The sequence below is a fragment of the Lissotriton helveticus genome, chromosome 2_1 (genome assembly GCF_964261635.1).
Source record: "Lissotriton helveticus chromosome 2_1, aLisHel1.1, whole genome shotgun sequence".
Lineage (NCBI taxonomy): Eukaryota > Metazoa > Chordata > Amphibia > Caudata > Salamandridae > Lissotriton > Lissotriton helveticus.
The window spans coordinates 341,441,079-341,463,878 of NC_136059.1; the positions used below are offsets into that span (position 1 = coordinate 341,441,079).

Sequence of the window (22,800 nt, forward strand, 5' to 3'; positions counted from 1 at the left end):
AGACACCTGGGGCCTCATTAATGAGGCCGTGCGTCACTTTTACGCCGCCGGTGCGTCACCTTTTGTGACGCACCAGCAGCGTGAAAAAAATGTGCCTTGTTGCACCATATTTACAAAGTGACGCATCTAGGTAGATACATCACTTTGTAAACCCCTGCGCTACATTATGACCTACGCAAGGTATAATGTATGCAAGGGGGGCGTTCTGACGCAAGACAGAGTCATAGAAGTGACGCAGTGAAATCTATAGGATTTCACTGCGCCACTTCTAGGACACAGATGCGTTAATTTCTTACAGCAGGCGTAAGACTGACGCAGGCCCTTTCACATGTGAAAGGACACATTGCTGGAGTTGCGTCACTTTTGTGACACAGTTCAGCAATGCCTCACTTTTGCGCCGTACAGATACGTCAGAAATACTGACGTATCTGTAACTCCTTCCGCCATTATGCGTCATACTGTAAATATGACGCATCATTTGTCTCGCAAGGAGGACGCAGTTGAAAGTGACGCATCGCTGTTTTCACGCAGCGATGCGTCACTTTTCATAAATGAGGCCCCTGCTAACTTAAAGAACATGACAAACGGGCAGATGTGTAGTGTGTATAGTCTGTTATATGTAAAAAATAAGGACCCCCTGAGAAAGTGGATACTACAAGTCCTAGGTCAGGGATAAATAGCGTGTGAAATAAAAACCATGGCACTTTAACAAAGAATTCTTTCCCATCAATTGAATACATTTAAAGAAGAAGTAATAGGTCTGTACTCAAAATTTATTATTGACCTTATCTAAAAACAAAAATCACAAAACATACATAACCATCAATTTAGATATTATCTAAATATTCATAAAATCAACAATACATAATCAATATACATAGAAAAATAGCAAATCACAATTTAAAAGGTGGCATAACAAATAGTTCTCTACGCGCGTTTCGGCGACCAGCGCCTTCTTCTGGAGTAGCCACGTATCACCTAAAAATCAAAAAAAGCAGATAAAAGCAAGACAATATTGAAATAATAAAACGTACTATAATAACTAATAATTATACATAGGTAAAAAATTAATTACACAATTAAAATTTGGTACAGTTAACCTACAACAATATAACAACATCTTCTTTTTAGAGGAACAAAAGCGAGTATGAATAACTCAGCCATGCCCTAAATGAGGGCTTTCATCTCTTTGTGCATTTTGATTTCAAACTAGGATTCAGCATATAGCTGGTATGGGAGACATGGGAAATTGAAGGGGAGAGCTATAAGTTGACTTTCGAATAGGTAAAACACCAAGTACTGCTGATTATGAACATAAAGCGGATGCACCTTTATTTTGGCAAAAATGCTCTCTTATATTAAAAAGTGCCATCGGCCTACTTACACAATTAAGATGGTAGACAGCGACCTGAATTCTTAAAGAATCAGCAAAAAAGGGTAAGTTTAGTCTAAGGGGCAATGAGTGATAAAAGTAAGTAATTGTTCTTATATGAAGCTGTTTATTTAGCCAAATACTTAGCGCTATAATACTTACACGTTCTTCTACGAACTTAGTTGCAAGATAACCCCAAGGATAAAGTGTTATCTGATAATACTTGAGGGGATAGAACAGGATGAGCTGAAACGAGAAGCACATTTCGATTATGCAACCCATTTTCCTAAATTGAGATTGAGGGCATATGATATTATGATGAAAATCACTTTGAGTACCCTAATCCTATTTCAACACCGTATTGTCTCGCTGGTAACAGGACGGGAAAGTGGGGTTCTTCATAATGTGTTGCTTTATATTGCAAGAGACAATCCGATTCCTTTCTGGAATGCAGCACAGTTATTATCGTTTAAAAATAAAAGGTGGACATAATTCAGAAAAATACCTATTATGTATGCAAATATAAAGACCCCACATGAATCGCACTCAAATTCCAAATTGTCAAGATATAGGGCCTTTGGGAGACTGGTGACGGTCTATTAAGGAAGAGCGATGCATACCAACGTCAGGAATATTTTCTCGGGCATTGTTTTTGAACAAAACGCAAAAAGACCAATGTTACCTGAATCAATATCGCCAGACACCTTCCTGTTTCTATGTTGCAAAAAATATCTAATCTTGACACTCACACGGATTCTATGGATGAAGTACACAGTGTCAAAATGAAATAAAATGAAATCAATAATGTGATAACGTAATACTCTAAAGAACTCTATAAATGCCTGGTCTAAACATGTTAAAAATCCTGCCTCGCTTCCCAGTTTGTTTAGTTGATTGTATGTTTGAATACTGCAAGCAACAAGACAAGAAAATATATGAATTTGTGAGTCATTACTCGATTATGACCTAATCTAAAATGGATTTGCAGCTCTGGTATTGCTTTGAAACATACCTTAAATTGATATAAATGCTGCACGAATTGCAACAAAGAAGTCTTCTTGATATGAAGAACTTTCCTTTATTTTGTCAAGTGTCACAGGCAAGATTGCACCCAGAAAGAAAAAAAGCAGAATATTTTTTTTAAAAAAGGGAAGAAAGAAATTGGCACGATTCTTACACTTCTAAACGGCACTTTTAATCAGAGCGTAAAGCTGCCTACGGATCATAACGGCGTTCTACACACTCACCAAAGTGGACGTTGTTGAAATCGATAGGAACTGAGAGCGAGGCACGGGATTCCAAGGCTTCTGGTAATGCGAGCAACCGTTCGTCAAAAAAGGCCCGTTATTTATGCTCTGTGTTACGGAAGTTGAAAACACAGAGTGATTTCAGGTGTGTTATTCCAAGACTTGATGGAGCGTGCACGCCCCTCCAAAGGGCAGGAGAAAGCGCCGGTGGACCAACAAAGTGTGTGTATGAGCCTTCTAAATAAACAAACGAAGGACTCAATGTGTAACCTGAACGCCAATATTACTTGAAAGGAAATCAACCTGGCAGTTTCTACAATTATAGGACACATTATTGTACATAATTATCGCATTATGAAACGTATTTAAAAATAGACCTGAATTCAGTGCCATTATTAAGGTACAGGAACGGGAAAACAGTGAGCTGTAAAATAATCGACTGGAAAATAAAATATTACAACTCCACATAAAGCTAACATAGAGCATTTTCCCAGGGGATTTCGCTGTTTAAACCACGCCGAAAAGTGTCAAACATGAAAATCCAATAGACTTCTCTCTTTCTTCTTATTGCAGCTCCACCTTTAGAGTCTGGTGTATGAATTTTTTCCAATACACGCCATTGGAAGTCCTCAGGGCCATGGTTCAATTCACCAAAATGCTTTACCATGGGTGCAATTATTTTCTTAGTTCGAATAGCAGAACGGTGTTCAGTCAGGGGGGTTTGTACCATTCGTGACGTTTCCCCTATATACCCCAGATGGCACGGGCATTGTATCAAATAAATAACATTTGTGGATTTGCAGTTCCACATTTCTCTTGCTTTGGTGGTATGCCCATTATGGCTAAACTCTTCACCTGCAATAATACTTTTGCAGGATATGCAGGTTGAACAGGGTAATGTTCCTCTAATGGGGTTGTTGGTCAAAATTGACCTTTGTGCAAAGTTCTGGCTCTCAACCTGGTTTGAGAAACGCGAGCGCACTATGAAATCTTTGATGTTCTTGTTCCGTCTATGGGCAAATAATGGCTTTTCTAGTTTCGTCTCCACTGTACAATTACTATTGAGAATGTGCCAGTTGGAACTTATGACCTGTTTTACCTTCGCATTAACAGAGGAATGCTTGGTAATGCAGACCACTTGTTTGTTTTCTTTTAAGGGTTTGTTTCTCAATAGACAGTCTCGATCAAAATATCGAGCTCTTTTGTATGAATTCCTTACCAACCGGTGGTGATAACCCCTGTCTATAAACTTTGATCTCATGATCAGGGCCTGCTTATCAAAGTCAGCAAGGTCAGTACAGTTCCGTCTCACCCGCAAGAACTGCGAAAAAGGAATACTATCTTTTTGTGTTCTAGGGTGGAAACTTTTATAATGCAGGAGTGTATATCTTGCAGTGGGTTTTACATGCAAGTCGACTTTGAGTTCACCTTGGTCTGATATTATTACAATGTCTAGAAATTCGACTCTTTCTGAACTTACATGAGTGGTAAAACGCAAGTTGGGATCCGCTTCATTAATCCAAGCCGTAAATTCCATAAGAGTTTCTCTCCCATCAGTCCAGACAAAGAATATATCATCGATATATCTGGACCAATGGGAGATAGACTCAAAGAAAGGGGCAACTTCATTTTGGATATATCTTCTTTCAAAAGCCGCCATATAGATATTCGCGATTGATGGGGCCACTGAAGCCCCCATACTCACTCCTTTAATTTGGCGTTAAATATGGGGCCCAAATCCAAAAATGTTCTCAGTCAGTACAATCCTCAGACATGCCAGTAAAAAAGTAGATGGACATTGGATTCCATATTCAACAATAAACCATGCAGTGGTTTCCATGGCTTCAGCAATAGGTATATTGCTATATAAGGACTCTACATCCATTGTTACTAGTAGTAGGTCATGTGTAGGATTAAACTTTAGGCCCTCGACTCTGGAAATTCACGTGCCCTGTATCTCGTACATATGACTCAATCTTGGGAATATGTGGGCGTAAATAATTGTCCACATATTTGGACAAGGGTTCTGTTATTGTCCCTATAGTAGAGACTATGGGACGATAGGGAGGATTACTCTGATTTTTATGTATTTTGGGTAATCCGTATACACATGCCATTTTACCTTGATTATGATTTAAAAAGTCATATTCCTTGTTCGTGATATCTCCATTTTCTAGAGCTTGATTAGTTAGAAGTGGTTTTTCTTTAGAGATGCTCAGAGTAGAGTATGATTTCACTGGACTATAAAACAAAGGATCTTGCAGCATTTCTAGCATACTCTTTTCATATTGAGTAGAGTCAATAATCACAATACCACCTCCTTTATCACATCCTTTAATAATCAAATTATTATTAGAGGACAAGGAGTGTAAGGCCTGGTATTCTTCCTTACTCAAATTGTAAGGTGGTTTCGGTATGTAGCGTAATGCTTGATCTAATTTTTTGAGGACCACCAACTCAAAAGTGGCAACTTCGGGGCCAAGCTGCTCCAAGGAAGGGCTAAAAGTGGATGGAAGACAAAGGTGACTTGCACCTTCATTTCCATTCTCAAGTGCAGGACAAGCAGCAAAATATTTTTTCAAGCGGATCTTTCTGAAAAAAGAGATTATGTCACGGTAGAGTTCGAATATATTGACTGTTGCATGAGGAACATATGAAAGGCCTTTAGACAGCAAACTAATACTGGAGTCATCTAGTTCTGTTGTAGTTAGGTTAAAGATGGGAATTACATTCCCTGTTTCCAGTACTGTCTGTTCCTTGTCTCGCGGACAAATTGAGGTTCCTCCTCTTGGTGATAGTGCTGGGGCTTGTAATTCCCTCTGGTCTGTCCTTGAAAACGGACTCTCGGGCGTCCCCGATCCGTCCCGCGGTTCCCTAAAAAAGGTTGCCTTTGGTTACGTCTGCCTTGATTAGAATTATAGTTAGCCTCAGGTTCATAATAAGCCTCATGACTATCATTATCAGAGTCTGTAGTTTCAGAGAAAGTTTTAACTCTCTGTTGTTGACCTCTGTTTTCTTCTACATAATGGTTATTTTGGTAAAAGTCAACTCTCAAATAAGGATAAGTATTCTCTATCGTTCCAAATCTCTTATCCTTTAACAATTAATCATTTTTCTGCTTCTCCAGATAACTGGAGAAAGACTCAAGCTCCTTGTTACATTCCTCAATTCTCTTCATCGCTTCCTCTATATTTCCCATCTTTTTTATTCTATCTTCTAACTCATCTATTTCTATTCTTACTTCCACTGCTAGTTCCTTTGCAGTTTCAATGATCAAAATCATAAGGTCACGTGAGCACCTGCTGGCAATCATGCTCCATTCTTCTAGGAAGATTTTATAATGCACAAATAGGCCAGGGATGTTACGAACACGAAGACCCATGGGAATAATCCCAAGGCGAAGATATGCTAACATGAATTCTTCGTGGGCTTCAATACGTTTTAATTTCTTTTTAAGCTCAAGGAGTTTTTTACTATTGTTGTTATGATGACTTGATTCGTTGGAGGAATTACCAAAAGGAGTGGACGTACCTACAAGTATAGCAAAATCTTCATCAGAGAAGCCAAAGGTTTTTTGTAAGGCCATATTGAGGAAGAAAGAGAACTTCCGAAGATTAATTAATACAGAAGTCGTCTGAAAGAGAATGCACAAAAAGATGAATTACAATAAGTTTGATAGGAATGGTTATAAACATCCAATAATATATAGCTAAACGCAAAAGCCCTGCTCAGACAAGCTGTGGGAAAATTATGTGTAAAAAACAAGGACCCCCTGAGAAAGTGGATACTACAAGTCCTAGGTCAGGGATAAATAGCGTGTGAAATAACAACCATGGCATTTGAACAAAGAATTCTTTCCAATCAATTGAATACATTTAAAGAAGAAGTAATAGGTCTGTACTCAAAATTTATTATTGACCTTATCTAAAAACAAAAATCACAAAACATACATAATAACCATCAATTTAGATATTATCTAAATGTTCATAAAATTAACAATACATAATCAATATACATTGAAAAATAGCAAATCACAATTTAAAAGGTGGCATAACAAATAGTTCTCTACGCGCGTTTCGGCGACCAGTGCCTTCTTCTGGAGTAGCCACGTATCACCTAAAAATCAAAAAAAGCAGATAAAAGCAAGACAATATTGGAAATAATAAAACGTACTATAATAACTAATAATTATACATAGGTAAAAAATTAATTACACAATTAAAATTTGGTACAGTTAACCTACAACAATATAACAACATCTTCTTTTTAGAGGAACAAAAGCGAGTATGAATAACTCAGCCATGCCCTAAATGAGGGCTTTCATCTCTTTGTGCATTTTGATTTCAAACTAGGATTCAGCATATAGCTGGTATGGGAGACATGGGAAATTGAAGGGGCGAGCTATAAGTTGACTTTCGAATAGGTAAAACACCAAGTACTGCTGATTATGAACATAAAGCGGATGCACCTTTATTTTGGCAAAAATGTTCTCTTATATTAAAAAGTGCCATCGGCCTACTTACACAATTAAGATGGTAGACAGCGACCTGAATTCTTAAAGAATCAGCAAAAAAGGGTAAGTTTAGTCTAGGGGGCTTTTGAGTACAGACCTATTACTTCTTCTTTAAATGTATTCAATTGATTGGAAAGAATTCTTTGTTCAAGTGCCATGGTTGTTATTTCACACGTGTGTATAGTCTGTAAAATGTATTCCGAGGGACTCCATAAGACATCAACACAAGCTCAGCAAAGCTTAACATAGGTTTCTAACAGTATATATATATATAGTTGCAATATGTATTACGTGGGCAGTACCAAGTTACAAGTCCACGTACGCATATTGCAACATTTGAGAGCAATTGTCAATTCCGATCCGGCCTATCCGGTTGCCCTGCATTTTAAGGCCACCCATGACAATGACTTAAATCATTTACAATACTTTGTCATTGATGCAGTGGCATCCAATAAAAGAGGGGGCAATAGAGAAAAATGCTTGCGGCAACTAGAATCAAGATACATAGTCAATCTAGATAGTAAGGCTCCGGCAGGGTTGAACTTAGGGGAAGATCTTTACCATTTTTTGTAAACTGTATCTTCATTACTAGCTCAGGTTTTTTGACGCTACTTAGATAATGGTGTTCACTTTAGAATACATAAGTCCTACATCTAACCATGAGTCATGAGAATTATTATACACACATAGTCCCATTTTCCAGTGGTGATGCTGTCTCCTTCCTGTTCCACATTACGTAGTCAATAATATATTTTTTACATTTCCCTGTGTTTTAATTTTTCCAATTTTTGGGCTTTATTTTTCAACAGTTTTATGCACAACACTACACTATATATGATAATTAGTTTACACTCATGGTGGCACAATAGGAGTATATGGTAATTGTAACTAGGAGACTATAAATCTAACCAGCTATACACATTTTTTTGATCGTCATATGGTATACACTTCCCCTAAAGTGTGTTTTCGATCCATTGATTCCCATTTCTTTTGCACGTATTTGGTACGGATATTATCTATGACATGGAATGATCCAATTTAGCGTATTTATACATTTTAATATGACATTAGAGATTGGAATTGTCCTGATGGCATTATATTAGGGGAGTTTTATCATTGACATTCGTTTATGTATTTGTATGATCATATTTGCTTCAACATGCGTGCCCATTCTTGCTATCTTTGCTCATTTTTTAAACATCTTTTGAAATTAACATATACTTGCCCATAGATTCAATAGAATGCTTTTATATTTCATTGTAAGCATTCTTAATAAATTGCCTTTTGATATCGTTTTTGTAACGTACAAGAAATGTATTTATATTTGTACATATGGATTTAATATTGCATTTTGCACTCTATTGAATTGTATGTTTATACAGGCACGTTGCACTTTAGCATTTTTAATAACGATTATTTTTCTTTATAAAATGTTATATATAGAGCTATTGGATCTGAGGCTTCAAGGGCAAGATTTTGTAATTTTAATCGATATTTGTTTGGTGCTATGTATATAGAGTGCGCATTGTTGTATTAGTCACAACGAGAATGATAGACATTATAAGATAGCCGTCTCTTTACACGAAACAGTACTAGAACATATGTCTGTTCTTTATGTCTATGCCTTACTCTGAGTTGGCGCCAAATGGGTGTTTTTAAATTCACTGTTTGAGCCTCCCCGTTTGTCAAGTGAGCAAGGACACAGATTCGTGTCCGAAATGCGTCTGAGGCTTGCACCGTTCCACATTGAAATGATAAAATAAAGAAAAATCTGATACCGGCATATTCTGAGTCAGTGTTCCTGTTCTGTGCGACAAGGCACTGGGGAAGCTATATAGACGTAAAAACATCCACCATCAAGAGTTGCCCCATTAAAGAGAGCCACATGCAGGTAAGTTGAGTCTTAGTTTTATTTACAAGTGACAGCGCATGCAGGGAACTACTGTCCAAATATTCATAAGCCTGACGCGTTTAATGCTGGCAAAGCATTTCTTCAGAGGCTTGATTCAGACACAGATTGGAGCACCGACAGTCTTTATAACACTTCACACCTGCCCCAGTGGGCGTCGGCTCTCACACAGCCTTCTGGTATTCGTAGTGCCTTGAATAACGCTACAGTGAGCTGCTCCTACGCCATGTACCAATATTAAAAGTAAACACCCAAGTGGGTCTGGAAAGTGTCCCGTAACCTCTGGGCTGCCGATTAACGCTTGAAAAATGCGACCTTCCTGCCCTTTCCGCTGCTCATCGGTTGACAATAGCTCGGTCCAAACGACATGGCAGGGTTCTTCCACGACCGGGACCGGCCGTAAAAACATCCACCATCAAGAGTTGCCCCATTAAGAAGAGCCACATGCAGGTAAGTTGAGTCTTAGTTTCATTTACAAGTGACAGCGCAGTGGAGGGAACTACTGTCCAAATATTCATAAGCCTGACGCGTTTCATGCTGGCAAAGCATTTCTTCAGAGGCTTGATTCAGACACAGCTTGGAGCACCGGCAGTCTTTATAACACTTCACACCTGCCCCAGTGGGCATCGGCTCTCACACAGCCTTCTGGTATTCGTAGTGCCTTGAATAATGCTACAGTGAGGTGCTTTTATCTGCACCCCTCGTGCCTCTTTCTGGACCCCTCTTCCCTCTTTTTGCACCTCTGTTCCTTTTTTCTGCACTTCTCTTGTCTCTTTCTCCACCCCTCTTCCATCTTTCTGAACCTCTGTTGCTTCTTTCTGCATCCCTCGTGCCTTTTTCACACCCCTCTTCCTGTACCCCTCTTGCCTCTTTCTGCACCTCTGTTCCTTCTTTTTGCACTTCTTTTATTTCTTTCTGCACCTCTCACTTCTTTATGCACCCCTTTTGCTTCGCTCTGGACCCCTCTCCCCTCTTGTTGCACCCCGCTTGCCTCTTTCTACACCTCTGTTCCTTCTTTCTGCAGTTCTTCTGTTTCTTTCTGCAGCTCTCTTGCTTCTGTCTGCCTTTTTCACCACCCATCTAATCTCTTTCTGCACTCCTGTTGCCTCTTTCTGCACCTCTGTTCTTTCTTTTGTTTTTTTTCTGCACCTCTTGCTTTTTCCTGTACCCACGTGCCTCTTACTGCACCCCTCTTCCCTCTTTTTGAACCCTCTTGCCTCTTTCTGCACCTTTGTTGCTTCTTTCTACACTCCTTGTACCTCTTCCACACCCCTCCTCCCTATGTGTGCACCCCTTTTGCCTCTTTTTGCACATTTGTTCCTTCTTTCTACACCCCTTGTGCCTCTTTCTGCACCCCACTTCCCCATTTTTGCACCCCTCTTGCCTCTTTCTGTACCTCTGTTTCTTCTTTATGGCCCTTCTTGTTTCTTTCTACACCCCTCTTGCTTCTTTCTGCACCACTTATGCTTCTTTCTACACCCCTCTACCCTTTTTCTGCACTCCTCTACCATCTTTCTGCACCTCGGTTTCTTCCTTCTGCACTTCTTTTGTTTCTTTCTGTACCTCTCTTGCTTCTTTCTGCACCCCTCTTGCAACTTTCTCAACTCCTGTTCCCACTGTTTGCATCTCTGTTGCTTTTTTCTGCATTTCCCTTGCTTCTTTCTGCACCGGTGCCCCTTCTTGCTGCAACCCTTGTGCCTCTTTCTGTACCCCTCTTCCCCTTTGCTGCACACCTCTTCCCTCTTTCCACACCTCTGTTCCATCTTTCTGTACTTATTTAGGTTCTTTCTGCAACTCTCTTGCTTCTTTCTGAACCCCTCATGCCTTTTTCAACAACCCTCATCACTCTTTCTGCACCCCTCTTGCAACTTTCTCCACTCCTGTTCCCGCTGTTTGCATCTCTGTTGCTTTTTTCTGCATTTCTCTTGCTTCTTTATGCACCTGTGCCCCTTCTTTCTGCAACCCTTGTGCCTCTTTCTGTACCCCTCTTCCCTTTTGCTGCACACCTCTTCCCTCTTTCCGCACCTCTGTTCCATCTTTCTGTACTTATTTAGGTTCTTTCTGGAACTCTCTTGCTTCTTTATGAACCCCTCATGCCTTTTTCAACAACCCTCATCACTCTTTCTGCACTCTTCTTGCCTCTTTCTGCACCTCTGTTGCTTCTTGCTGCTCTTCTTTTCTTTCTTTCTGCACCTCATTTGCCTCTCTCTGCATCCCTCTAGCTTCTTTCTGCATCTCTCTTATTTCTTTCTGCACCCCTGGTGCCTCTTTCTTCACCTCTCATTCCTCTTTCTGCACCTCTGTTGCTTCTTTCTGCACCCCTCTTGCCTAGTTCTGCACCTCTGTTCCTTCTTTATGTACTACTTTTGTTTCTTTCTGTACCTCTCACTTCTTTCTGCACCCCTTTTGCCTCTTTCTGTACCCCTCTTCTCTCTTTCTGCACCTCTGTTCCTTCTTTCTGCAGTTCTTTTGTTTCTTTCTGCAGCTCTCTTGCTTCTGTCTGCACCCCTTGCCTCTTTCTCCACACCTCTTCCTCTTTCTTCACCCCTGTTGCCTCTTTCTGCACGTCTGTTCCTTCTTTCTGCACTGTTTTTGCTTCTTTTTGCATATCTCTTGCTTTTTTCTGCACCCTTCGTGCCTCTTTCTGCATCCCTCTTCCCTGTTTTTGCACCCCTCTTGTCTCTTTCTGCACCTCTGTTGCTTCTTTCTGCACTACTCTTGCTTCTTTCTGTACCACTTTGCTTCTTTCTGCACCACTTGTGCTTCTTTCTACACCTTTCTTTCCTCTTTCTGCACCCCTCTTGCCTCTTTCTGCACCTTTGTTGCTTCTTTCTACACTTCTCTTGCTTCTTTCTGCACTCCTTCTGCTTCTTTCGCACCCCTTTTCCCACTTTGTGCACCCCTCCTGCCTCTTCCTGCACATCTGTTCCTTCTTTCTGTACTTCTTTTGTTTCTTCTGCATCTCTTGCTTCTTTCTACACCCCTTTTGTTTCTTTCTGTACCCCTCTTGCCTCTTTCTGCACCTCTGTTCCTTCTTTCTGTACCTCCTTGTCTCCTTCTCCAGCCTTCGACCCTCTTTCTGCACACCTGTTGCCCCTTTCTGCACTTCTATTCCTTCTTTCTGAACTTATGTTTCTTTCTGCACGTCTCTTCCTTCTTTCTGCACCCCTTGTGCCTCTTTCTGCAGCCCTCTTCTCCATTTCTGTACCCCTCTTATCTCTTTCTGCACCTCTGTTGCTTCTTTCTGCACTCCTCTTGCTTCTTTCTACACCTCTCTTGCTTCTTTCTGCACCATCTGTGCTTCTTTCTGCAGCCCTCTACCCTTTTTCTGCACCCCTCTACCCTCTTTCTGCACCTCGGTTCCTTCTTTCTATACTTCTTTTGTTTCTTTCTGCACCTCTCTTGTTTCTTTCTGCAACCCTCTTGCCACTTTCCCCACCCTTGTTCCCGCTTTTTGCATCTTTCTGCATTTTCTTCCCTCTTTCTCCATCCTTCATCCCTCTTTCTGCACCTCTGTTGCTTCTTTCGGCACACTTTTTGCTTCTTTCTGCACCTCCGTCCCTTTTTTCTGCAACTCTTGTGCCTCTTTCTGCACCACTCTTCCCTTTTTTTGCACACCACTTCCCTCTTTCTGCACCACTGTTCCTTCATTCTGTACTTATTTTGCTTCTTTTTGCAACTCTCTTCCTTCTTTCTGCACCCCTCTTGCCTCTTTCTGCACCTCTGTTCCTTCTTTCTGCACTTCTTTTGTTTCTTTCTGCATCTCTCTTGCTTTTCTCTACTTCCCTCTTGCCTCTTTCTCCACCCTCTTCCCCTTTTCTGCATCTCTGTTGCTTCTTTCTGTACTTCTGTTGCTTCTTTCTGCACCCCTCTTCCCTCTCTCTGCACCTCTGTTTCTTTTTTCTGTACTTCTTTAGTTTCTTTTTGCAACTCTCTTCCTTCTTTCTGCACCCCTCTTGCCTCTTTCTGCACCTCTGTTCCTTCTTTCTGCACTTCTTTTGTTTCTTTCTGCATCTCTCTTGCTTTTCTCTACTTCCCTCTTGCCTCTTTCTCCACCCTCTTCCCCTTTTCTGCATCTCTGTTGCTTCTTTCTGTACTTCTGTTGCTTCTTTCTGCACCCCTCTTCCCTCTCTCTGCACCTCTGTTTCTTTTTTCTGTACTTCTTTAGTTTCTTTCTGCACCTCTCTTGCTGCTTTCTGCACCCCTCTTGTCTCTTTCTCCACCCTCTTACCCCTTTCTGCATCTTTGTTGCTTGTTTCTGCAATTCCCTTGTCTCTTTCACCACCCCTGTTCACCCTTTCTTTCACCTTTCTTGCCTCTTTCTCCACCTCTGTTCTGTTGGTTTTTTCTGCACTTCCATTGCCTCTTTCTGCACCCCTCTTGCTTTTTTCTGCACCTCTGTTCCTTCTTTCTGCACTGTTTTTGCTTCTTTTTGCATATGTCTTGCTTTTTTCTGCACCCTTCGTGCCTCTTTCTGCATCCCTCTTCCCTGTTTTTGCACCCCTCTTGTCTCTTTCTGCACCTCTGTTGCTTCTTTCTGCACTACTCTTGCTTCTTTCTGTACCACTTTGCTTCTTTCTGCACCACTTGTGCTTCTTTCTACACCTTTCTTTCCTCTTTCTGCACCCCTCTTGCCTCTTTCTGCACCTTTGTTGCTTCTTTCTACACTTCTCTTGCTTCTTTCTGCACTCCTTCTGCTTCTTTCGCACCCCTTTTCCCACTTTGTGCACCCCTCCTGCCTCTTCCTGCACATCTGTTCCTTCTTTCTGTACTTCTTTTGTTTCTTCTGCATCTCTTGCTTCTTTCTACACCCCTTTTGTTTCTTTCTGCACCCCTTTTGCCTCTTTCTGTACCCCTCTTCTCTCTTTCTGCACCTCTGTTCCTTCTTTCTGCAGTTCTTTTGTTTCTTTCTGCAGCTCTCTTGCTTCTGTCTGCACCCCTTGCCTCTTTCTCCACACCTCTTCCTCTTTCTTCACCCCTGTTGCCTCTTTCTGCACGTCTGTTCCTTCTTTCTGCACTGTTTTTGCTTCTTTTTGCATATCTCTTGCTTTTTTCTGCACCCTTCGTGCCTCTTTCTGCATCCCTCTTCCCTGTTTTTGCACCCCTCTTGTCTCTTTCTGCACCTCTGTTGCTTCTTTCTGCACTACTCTTGCTTCTTTCTGTACCACTTTGCTTCTTTCTGCACCACTTGTGCTTCTTTCTACACCTTTCTTTCCTCTTTCTGCACCCCTCTTGCCTCTTTCTGCACCTTTGTTGCTTCTTTCTACACTTCTCTTGCTTCTTTCTGCACTCCTTCTGCTTCTTTCGCACCCCTTTTCCCACTTTGTGCACCCCTCCTGCCTCTTCCTGCACATCTGTTCCTTCTTTCTGTACTTCTTTTGTTTCTTCTGCATCTCTTGCTTCTTTCTACACCCCTTTTGTTTCTTTCTGTACCCCTCTTGCCTCTTTCTGCACCTCTGTTCCTTCTTTCTGTACCTCCTTGTCTCCTTCTCCAGCCTTCGACCCTCTTTCTGCACACCTGTTGCCCCTTTCTGCACTTCTATTCCTTCTTTCTGAACTTATGTTTCTTTCTGCACGTCTCTTCCTTCTTTCTGCACCCCTTGTGCCTCTTTCTGCAGCCCTCTTCTCCATTTCTGTACCCCTCTTATCTCTTTCTGCACCTCTGTTGCTTCTTTCTGCACTCCTCTTGCTTCTTTCTACACCTCTCTTGCTTCTTTCTGCACCATCTGTGCTTCTTTCTGCAGCCCTCTACCCTTTTTCTGCACCCCTCTACCCTCTTTCTGCACCTCGGTTCCTTCTTTCTATACTTCTTTTGTTTCTTTCTGCACCTCTCTTGTTTCTTTCTGCAACCCTCTTGCCACTTTCCCCACCCTTGTTCCCGCTTTTTGCATCTTTCTGCATTTTCTTCCCTCTTTCTCCATCCTTCATCCCTCTTTCTGCACCTCTGTTGCTTCTTTCGGCACACTTTTTGCTTCTTTCTGCACCTCCGTCCCTTTTTTCTGCAACTCTTGTGCCTCTTTCTGCACCACTCTTCCCTTTTTTTGCACACCACTTCCCTCTTTCTGCACCACTGTTCCTTCATTCTGTACTTATTTTGCTTCTTTTTGCAACTCTCTTCCTTCTTTCTGCACCCCTCTTGCCTCTTTCTGCACCTCTGTTCCTTCTTTCTGCACTTCTTTTGTTTCTTTCTGCATCTCTCTTGCTTTTCTCTACTTCCCTCTTGCCTCTTTCTCCACCCTCTTCCCCTTTTCTGCATCTCTGTTGCTTCTTTCTGTACTTCTGTTGCTTCTTTCTGCACCCCTCTTCCCTCTCTCTGCACCTCTGTTTCTTTTTTCTGTACTTCTTTAGTTTCTTTTTGCAACTCTCTTCCTTCTTTCTGCACCCCTCTTGCCTCTTTCTGCACCTCTGTTCCTTCTTTCTGCACTTCTTTTGTTTCTTTCTGCATCTCTCTTGCTTTTCTCTACTTCCCTCTTGCCTCTTTCTCCACCCTCTTCCCCTTTTCTGCATCTCTGTTGCTTCTTTCTGTACTTCTGTTGCTTCTTTCTGCACCCCTCTTCCCTCTCTCTGCACCTCTGTTTCTTTTTTCTGTACTTCTTTAGTTTCTTTCTGCACCTCTCTTGCTGCTTTCTGCACCCCTCTTGTCTCTTTCTCCACCCTCTTACCCCTTTCTGCATCTTTGTTGCTTGTTTCTGCAATTCCCTTGTCTCTTTCACCACCCCTGTTCACCCTTTCTTTCACCTTTCTTGCCTCTTTCTCCACCTCTGTTCTGTTGGTTTTTTCTGCACTTCCATTGCCTCTTTCTGCACCCCTCTTGCTTTTTTCTGCACTTCTCTTGCTTCTTTCTACACCTCTCATGCAGTCACCTCTAGGATCACTCCTCATTCAATCACCTACTAACATTTGTTTGTATGTATTTATTTATGCCTCTCAATCTTTATGAAAGGTATATTTCGTGTCTCAAATGGAGCATGTCAAGGATAACTATACATGTGTGTAACATAATGAACATAGGTGCAATCATTTAATGTGCAGGTCCTTAACCTTTTTATTTCCTTGGACCCCCACTTAATTATTACTGTAACCCTATGCCCCCCACCAAATCATTTTTTGGCAACCGAGGACCCCCACTGAATCATTTCCGGATGCTGGGGACTTGACTTGATTTCTGTGATTTAAACACAAAAAAATACACTAAAAATAAGCACAAATACATAATTAATTGGCTATTTCATTTAATTTGTAAACACATATAAAAGCAAATCTGAATTATAATGTTAGTGACAAATTTGGAGGTTTTTTAAATCCAATTTAGGCCACTGATCGTTCAAACTATACTCTGTTTGATGTGCTTGCATTGCTCCCACAATCTGAGAATACTAACCTCATTTTTAGCCTCTGATCTCCAATTCATTTAGATTTACAGACACGTTGCACAGCTTCAACTTTAAATTTTGCCTCTACATATATATATATACACACTCTAATCTGTTAATATTAATTTTATTTTCTAATCAGTCACAGCTCGCCTGAGTAGGCTCTGTGGGCCCACAGACCACAGGTTAAGAACCACTGGTTTAAGGAAGAACAAATATTTAAGGTAAAAAAAAGGCTAGTTTCAAGTCTACTGTGCAAAGTACATGCTTCGCTGTACCTGACCCCTCACATCTCGATGCCTGTAATCTACTTTTCACCATGTCCCACTCAAGCAATACTACTCCATGTATAGGAGGTCATGTTTGAGAGGCAATAGTAATGTACTATGTGAAGCAGGTCACAGCACCTCAAAGCTATGTTTGAGCTATACTAAATAAATAATATATATATATGTAAAAGCAAAATGTTCCTGAGATGGAATTGACATACATAATCTAACTTTATTGTTCATGTATTAGCCGGAAAATACTAGCTTAAAGGCCGTGCTCAACACAATGTGAAAAAAGTCACAGGGCCTGAAGCACAGCGGTAACTTACACTTTTGAGCAACTTTATTAGTTTTGTACAGTCACAAACTACCTGATGCTCAAAGGTATCTTACACTTTTCAGTAATTTGCACTTTTAAGTAGGTGTGGACAGTAAACTGCGCTGTGCCACCGAAGTTTGTGGATTTCCCCCACTCTGCGCTCCTCTTGGAGTACAGAGTTTGGAAAAAATCTCTGCTACCACTGCATGGTGGAATTTACCAGCACCACCACCATGTGCCCAGTGACTTGTACACACGCTGTCAGCATTTGCATGAAGGTTTACAGAAATCAGATCTCTGTAACCTGCCAAGCTGGTTGCAGAAGCCATAGTCAACTCCCTTCAGGAACAAGTAGGGAAATCCATGTCGCCAATTTCATCCCACCAGAATTACAGTGCGCGGCTGAATACATATTTTAAAACGGATTTTCAAAAGAAAACAGTGGCTATGCAAGTCTTCTTTGTAAATATATAATCCTTTGGAAAGAAGTGAATAGACATCAGCAAGCACATCAAAGGATTCTCCCACCGTTTCACTGGCCACTGCTGCCACCCACAGAAGGGAGCAGTTGTATATAATTTTCCAAGAACATGCTCTGGTTGGTGGCAGGATGAGATGTATTCCCAAACAATCCTATCCCCAGCAGCTGCTGTGAGTGCCCGGCTCTGTAGTACCATCGCGGCGCTAGCTCTATGAACGCTGCTCTGGTTTCAGGGACCAAGCACCCCGACTCAACGGGCTCAGAGACCTGCCTAATGCACAGCAGCGGTGCTGCCTCCCTTTGGCCAGTGCAGAGGAAGGGCAAACTTGGAACTGATTTGGGGGCAGTGTGCTTCGCCATCCACTGCCACTGCAGGACCCATTATTGCCATTGGAGCCTCCTGGCACCCCAGCCACATCCCATGATCACCGACAGCTTCTGCAGAGCAGCACAGGCCCCAGGGAGCTAGAGCAAGTGGCCTGTCTCCCACATGACTCTCCCTCCTGCCGGTAGCAGCGACTGCCAATAAAAGGGAAGGAGACTCCTACTATGTGCTTGAAGTTATGGAGTCATCTGCCAGATATAGCTTAGTTACAGTGACAAAGATTCTAGTTGGGAAGTTGTCATTTCATCAAAAAGATAGAAAACCTAATCTTGGGACATAGCTTTCTTAGACCAGCAGAAAATATATCACTCTGGGGTAGATGAGCAATTTCAATACAGTAAGATCTTCATCATAAAATATTTTTTGAAGTGCAGTTCCTATTCATATGCTGGAATGTAAGAGTTGATGATGTCTTCACAACTAGCCGCCAAGAACTATTTAGTTACCTTGGTCAAAGCAGCTTCAATGAGTAGATGCCAATGCAGCTTTTCAATTCCCTTTCTCGGTTAAGGCTTGATTTTCGTTTAACCTGCTCTTAATTTTTTTTACATTTCATACATCATTTTGTTTTAAAATACAAACGAGTTCTATTTTCATCTTATTGCACTCAATGCCAAACTGTGAGTTTTTCCACAGTTTTTTTTTTTTGCAGATATTTTAAAGGACCTTCACATATTAGCCCTGTTATCATTTTGATGAGTTTTTCATTTGTTTTAATGATGATAGGAACATCTATTAGATACATTGTACAGTTTCATGGCGCTGGAGTCCAGGGAAATGCTGCAGTTGTGAGAGGATTAAATTAGTCATATGCCTGGTGGAAAAGCCAGGTTTTTAACTGTTTCCTAAACTGCGCGCAAGAGGTCGCAGATCTCATCTCCACAGGAAGAGAGTTCCAGAATTGAGGGGTGAAGACCGCAAATCTTAGTCCCCCTTACGTTTAAAGGACAGGATGACCAACAGATTCAAATGAGAGGACCTGGGGTCCCGAGAAGGGACACATCGCTGAATCTCAGAGGACATAAATGCTGGACTGTTGCCATAAAGAGATGTAAAGGTGACAGCTACTCCAGCTTGGGGTCGTGGAGATCCTCTGATAAAAAGTGTGACAATTTATCCTTGTTGATGGTACCCCTGCATAAGGGCTGATTTAGACTTGGAGTATGGTTTGTGCTCTGTAGTGTGATGGACAGAAATACTCCATCACCCTACCAGAATATCTAGTCTCCAAATGTTATATTTGATGGGGGCTCATAGAGTTAGTCCTGCCCTCTATGTGCTGTGCACTACTCGTTCCATTAAGTGCTGCCTGCATTTCTTTATGCACGTTTCCTTTTAGCCAATGGGCAATATGTTTTTTGTGAGAAATTGGGTTGTTGGTTTACTGGGATATGAGCCCTAGTCAAGCAGCAACCACTGTCCTTGCCAAGGGAAGGTACACGCCAACCCAATTTAATCTATGTTTAGCCCTCTGGTAGCTTGGCACAGAGTAGTCAGGCTTAACATGGAGATAATGTATAAAGTATTTGTGCAACACTTCAAACAGTAATAAAGTGAAAACACCTTACAAAAGTATCCCACACCAAATTAGAAACATAGTGCTTTCTTGAATAAATAAACAAGACCAAAACAACAAAAATGAAAAACAGTAGAACCTGAGACATAGTAAAATAGCGCCAAAAAGCACAAAAGTTCCACCTGTGTATATCTGGTCACGCTGGACCGGACCAGAGTCATATGTTTAGGCTGACCATGATGGAGTGTGAGCCGACTACAGGGTGCTAGTTCTGCCCGCTGAACAAAGTACCTTGACATTTTGGTTTGTAGAGTGTTGCGAGGATCCACGTCGAAGACTTGTCACACAGCCAAAGTGATGCATCAGTTCAGAAATGCTGGAAGTCTGCAATGTGAAGGCCTGAATCATCATTGAGGATCCTGTCAACGGGCATACGATGCAAAGTCAGGCAACGTGCAGTCAAGGTAATGCAGTGGTTCTGGGGAGCTGCGAGGCTGCGAAGCAGAGTCTGTTATCACCATTAAGGCTGCTTTCGATGAGAGATGTGAGGGCCTGAGCCGAGGATGCGTTGCACAGCAGCGGTTCCGTAGCATTTTTAGGCTGCAGCGTCAATGTGGGTCTTTGCGGCAGGTCCAATCTACGCGGCTGATGTGTCTGTTCTACTTGGGGTTGTGCCACACTGCAAAGGAGATTAACCAGTTCTGCTAGATCCACAGAGGCTGTCAGAGCACTTTAAGCTCACTTCCAAGGGTCCAGGACTAGGGTAGCACCATTTGGCAGAGCAGACTCACAGATGGCAGAGTCCAGAAGCAGTTGCAAGGTTGTTGGAAGCCTGTTTATGTCCTTTAGGCTTCACATCAGGAGGTCAGCCAACTAACCTTTGGAGTCAGTCTGGGTTCTGGGTTCAAGATTAGCAGGTCCATTTCTAGCCATCCCAGTAAAGAGGCCAGCAGGCAGCAGTTCAGCACAACAGGGTGGCAGTCTTCAGAGTAGCAGCCCAGCAAAGTGGAAGTCATTTCAGCAGCACCACAATCCATCTTCCTGACAGACTATTCAAGTGTAAGTGGGGCCGGGGCCATCTCCTCTCTTCCATCCTGCCAGTTGTGGTCCATTCAGTCACATCGAAGCTCCCCATTGTGTGTAGCTGTCTAGGGGGAATACACAAAGCCAAGCTGTCACGAACACCCAGTCATGTGACCCAGAGACAGGCTGCAGGCACCAAATAACTAAAGCAATAAAACACCCACTTTCTAAAAGTGGCATTTTTGAATTTGTTGTTCGAAATCTGACTTTACCATACGGTAAGATTTTAAATTCCAAATCCAGGGACCCTAAACATGTACTGACCACCTATTCCCAATTGGAAATTATACATATGAAATATAATAAGGTAACTCCAATGTTATTTGATAGGAGAGGTAGGCCTTGCAGTAGTGAAAAACGAATTAAAGAGTTTTTCACCACCAGGACATGTAAAACTTAAAAGTACATGCCCTAATTTCTAAATACATTGAACCTTGCCTGCAGACTGTCCCTACACTAGGTGTGACTTATATGCAATAAAAAGCAAGGTTTGGGCCTGGCAAAAGGTTTACTTTATCACTAATTAATGTGTCCATTCACACCAATTCCTCACCATCTCCGCATGATTAGAAAATGCTCAAAGGCAAAAGGTATGCATGCAAACTTGATGCATGCTCTGCCCCAGAAGCCTGTTTGAAGTTCGAAAAACCAACTGGTGCATCATTATGCTCCACTCACAATCTGTCCAGCCATACTGACATAAGTTACTTAGGTAACAAACCAAACTCCAATTTTTCTTCCTTGCAAAACATGTCCATTCCTTGCTCTTCAATGCTTTTTAGTTCACAACAGAGCCAACTTAATTCCAAGTGTCAATTGTTACAGACATGCATGCCCACCCAGGCTTCATCCAGCAGCGCGATGGAATTAACAATACATTCTCTTTCACCATGAAGGTATTGACCCATTACATTTCGGGTGGACAAGCCCTTCTTCAGAGGTAACTGAAATATAAGGAAAGCCTATTTGCTTTGTCGAAATTCTTGGGAGACAGAAACCTAAGCCAGCCATCAAAACATGCAGCGCATTATCTGGATGTGCAACAAGCAACTGAAAATACTATTATACTAAGCATGTCATAAGCATTGTAACGAACTCTCTCTGCCACGGATGCAACAATTATGTTTTTTCATTGCTCCGCGCCGAAACCGCCTGCTTGACTCATTCGTTTAGCATTTGTGTAACCAACAGAAAGTGTCCACAAACTAAACTGCACATTTTAAACCCGGTTGAATCACCACAAGTGCAACCTATTTAGTTGAGTCAAACCATCTGACCGACATTGTCAACCCAAAGAATAAACATAAAAGAAACAAACCCAAAGGAAATGTAAAAGAACTGCATAGACCACAACCCCCTTACATAAACAATTATTTTTCTTAAAACAGCTCAACTCAAACCAATAATGTGAGCAACAATAATAACGTGAAAATACACTAATAAACTTTAATGCATTTGTTGAATATCAGTTTGTTCATTGAAACAATCCTCTATATTTGATAACTGCATGTTTAAATGTTATAAAATGACTTTCTTTGTTGTTCAATATAACTCCATGTTCCCAAGGAGCCTTTTCTATTTTGTTATCAGTTCCACATCTGGGTGCAAATAGACCAAGGGACAAAAATTGACAATATCACTGATTAATTGGTCCATGGACACCAACTCCTCACAATCTCCAAATGATTAGAAAATGCTCAAAGGCAAAAGTTATGCGTGCAAGCTTGATGCATGCTCTGTCCTAAAAGCACGTTTCAAGTTCCAAAAATCTGTCCTAGAGTGACGTTTCAAGTTCCAAAATCCAGCTGGTGTATCATTATGCTCCAGCCACAAGCTTTCCATTCTTTTTAGTTCACAACAGAAGCAACATAATTCCAAGCTTCAATTGTTACAGCTTGGCAAGCTTTATCCTGCAGCACGATGGAATTAAAAATACATCTTCTTTCACCATGATGATATTGACAAAATGCATTTCAGCTTACTTTGCCAGGTTGTTAGACTTGGCATTAAGCGTAGTTTCCCCTAAGCATGGGCGGATCTAGCGGATCTCGCGTACGCGAATTTGCGGATTTACGGATTCGCAATCCGCGAAGATACGCGAACTCTCGCGGATTTGCGGATTTTCCCGTTTTTTGTGTTGGCGCGCGTTTGCGCCGATTTTGGGACAATTTCGCAATTGCAAACTTACTTTTCGGCTCGCAACGGCCGCGACTATGTTGTTTCTACGTCTGGTTTATCATCACAGGTTCACAGCACCCCCTGTTTCACCACTGCACCCTCTGGGACACCCATGCCACCCTCTGGTACATCCTCACTGCCACCCATTAGGTTTG

At 41.7% G+C, this 22,800-nt stretch overlaps 2 long non-coding RNA genes across 2 annotated transcripts in view; one reads left to right on the forward strand and one right to left on the reverse strand.

Annotated features, from left to right (window-relative positions):
- Positions 1-22,800, forward strand: part of LOC144819346 (uncharacterized) — a 153,475-nt gene that overhangs the window by 87,472 nt on the left and 43,203 nt on the right. The window lies entirely within an intron of this gene.
- LOC144819345 (uncharacterized) lies at positions 753-2,802 on the reverse strand. The gene is made up of 4 exons (XR_013607302.1): positions 2,620-2,802; positions 2,385-2,448; positions 1,535-1,618; positions 753-978 (listed from the first exon to the last, which is right to left on the reverse strand). It is a non-coding gene; the product is annotated as an uncharacterized LOC144819345 (long non-coding RNA).